This window comes from Bombus vancouverensis, unplaced genomic scaffold (assembly GCF_051014615.1).
Source record: "Bombus vancouverensis nearcticus unplaced genomic scaffold, iyBomVanc1_principal scaffold0078, whole genome shotgun sequence".
NCBI lineage: Eukaryota > Metazoa > Arthropoda > Insecta > Hymenoptera > Apidae > Bombus > Bombus vancouverensis.
This window is the reverse complement of record NW_027468969.1, coordinates 55,001-57,500: the sequence shown is the minus strand read 5'-3', so window position 1 is coordinate 57,500 and position 2,500 is coordinate 55,001. Positions and strand designations below refer to the sequence as shown.

Below are 2,500 nucleotides of genomic sequence, written 5' to 3'. Positions count from 1 at the left end.
AAAAAAATTACGATGGAAACCACGTGTAAAGAGAAATGCAGTCGTGGCGCCTGCGAGAGGCCGTACACAGAAAGACCCGCCGTCACGATCTCGTATTTCGTATTTGCATCGTGGAAACCGTACGAACGAATATAAAAGTCCATGCAAACTAATAAGAAAATCTCTAAAGTGCCTCGTGTCGGAGAGATCATGCTCGCCTATTCTCTTCTATGTTTCGTGGTCTGTGTTGCGTTTGTTCTCCTCCTAGCAACGGGACATATCGAAGACTCCTCTTTGGGATCGAACGAAGCGTCTAGAACGAGTCGACGAGAGCGAAAGAACTTGTAGCGAGTCGCGCAGAGCGAAAGGATACCGATATACATCTTCGAAGGTTCTCTTCGAAGATCCATGGATACCTTCTGCGTCGACTTCTCTCGTCTCTTTCATCGAAACTCTCGTCGTTCTCGAAACGTGCTTCCTACCCACAGGGCGTGTGCTCTTCGTGTGTCGTTTCGTTCGAAATAACGAAACCACGTGTAACATACTCGTGGATCGGGTAACCTAGAACGAAGACGCATCGCGTGGATGTTGGCCCGCTATGCGACGATGACCGATGATGATGATGATACGATGTCGATGTCGATGTCGATGTCGATGTCGATGTCGATGTCGACGACGACGACGACGATGAAGACGATGTGTAGCAACGATTCGTAACTAGTGTAGCCGAAGTTCGTTCAGAGGGGAATGCCGCCGGCTTCGAAGCCTCGATGTCGTGAGTCGGACACCCGTGCCGTCGCTAGAGTTTTTCAAACTCTGCTTCTGGATATTGGGACGAAAGACCGCTCGAGGACGACGACAGCCGTGCGTGCGTATCCCATCGAATTTTTTTACACCACCTGAACGAGACTAAAGTTTCGTCTAGTTGATCGTCTACCGTCGCATAATGTATATTATATACCGTTCAGAGGGGACCGGCTGTCTATCCTCGTTGTCGTGAGTCGGACACCCGTGCCGTCGCTAGAGTTTTTCAAACTCTGCTTCTGGATATTGGGACGAAAGACCGCGCGAGGACGACGGATTCGAGTTCCATCGAATTTTTGATGTACACACTACCTGAACGAGACTTAAAGTTTCATATAATATACCGTTCAGAGGGGACCGGCTGTCTTTCCTCGTTGTCGTGAGTCGGACACCCGTGCCGTCGCTAGAGTTTTTCAAACTCTGCTTCTGGATATTGGGACGAAAGACCGCGCGAGGACGACGGATGCGAGTTCCATCGAATTTTTGATGTACACACTACCTGAACGAGACTTAGTTTCATCCAGTTTGTCGTCTATCATCGCATATATATAATATACCGTTCAGAGGGGACCGGCTGTCTATCCTCGTTGTCGTGAGTCGGACACCCGTGCCGTCGCTAGAGTTTTTCAAACTCTGCTTCTGGATGTTGGGACGAAAGACCGCGCGAGGACGATGGATGAGAGTCCCATCGAATTTTTGATTTACAAGACACACACACTACCTGAACGAGACTAAAGTTTCATCGAGTTTATCGTCGTCGCATAACCCGTTCGGAGGGAACCGGCTGTCTATCCTCGTTGTCGTGAGTCGGACACCCGTGCCGTCGCTAGAGCTTTTCAAACTCTGCTTCTGGATGTTGGGACGAAAGACCGCGCGAGGACGATGGCTGCGAGTACCATCGAATTTTTGTTTTTTTTTTTTAAAAAAAACATCACCCGAACGGAGATGTGTTCTATCTTTCGTCGATTTTTCATGCTTTCAGTCGTCGCGTGGTCGCCATCCGTTCGGAGGGGATCGCCGGCTTCGAAACCTCGATGTCGTGAGTCGGACACCCGTGCCGTCGCTAGAGTTTTTCAAACTCTGCTTCTGGATATTGGGACGAAAGACCGCTCGAGGCGGACGGCCGCGCAAATCCCATCGAATCTTTACTATCACCCGAACGATGGAGAGATGCACGCGCGCTGTTTCTTGAATAATTGGACGAGAGAGTAGAATCAAACACATATAAAACATGGGCTAGCCACCGTCCTTACTCGTTCGCGAGATCGTGTGCTGTACAGAGGATTCAGAATCGGGTGTATATATCCCCGTCGTTTCCTGACGAACGGAGCTTCGATCTCGATGGTTGTTATATATCATAATGTACTTTACGCCCGGCCGGCGAACGCGCGTATCTTCGCGCGTTCGTCGGTTTCTTTTTTTTCGAACGTTTTTGTGTCGTCAATCCTATGGCGACTTCTGCGCGTTCGATTCCCGTTGGTCGAACGTGACGGAACTCGGCTTCGCTAGAACCGAGAAGAGTACATTTGAGTATTGAACTGTTGCAAAATTTATAAAAGATTACCCTGAACGGTGGATCACTTGGCTCGTGGGTCGATGAAGAACGCAGCTAATTGCGCGTCAACGTGTGAACTGCAGGACACATGAACATCGACATTTCGAACGCACATTGCGGTCCACGGATACAATTCCTGGACCACGCCTGGCTGAGGGTTGC

General features: G+C 49.6%; 1 non-coding gene across 1 annotated transcript; it reads left to right on the top strand.

Annotated features, from left to right (window-relative positions):
• The first annotated feature begins 2,344 nt into the window (after positions 1-2,344).
• On the top strand, positions 2,345-2,499 carry LOC143305064 (5.8S ribosomal RNA). Its single transcript, XR_013061743.1, has one exon. It is a non-coding gene; the product is annotated as a 5.8S ribosomal RNA (ribosomal RNA).
• The last annotated feature ends 1 nt before the right edge of the window (position 2,500 follows it).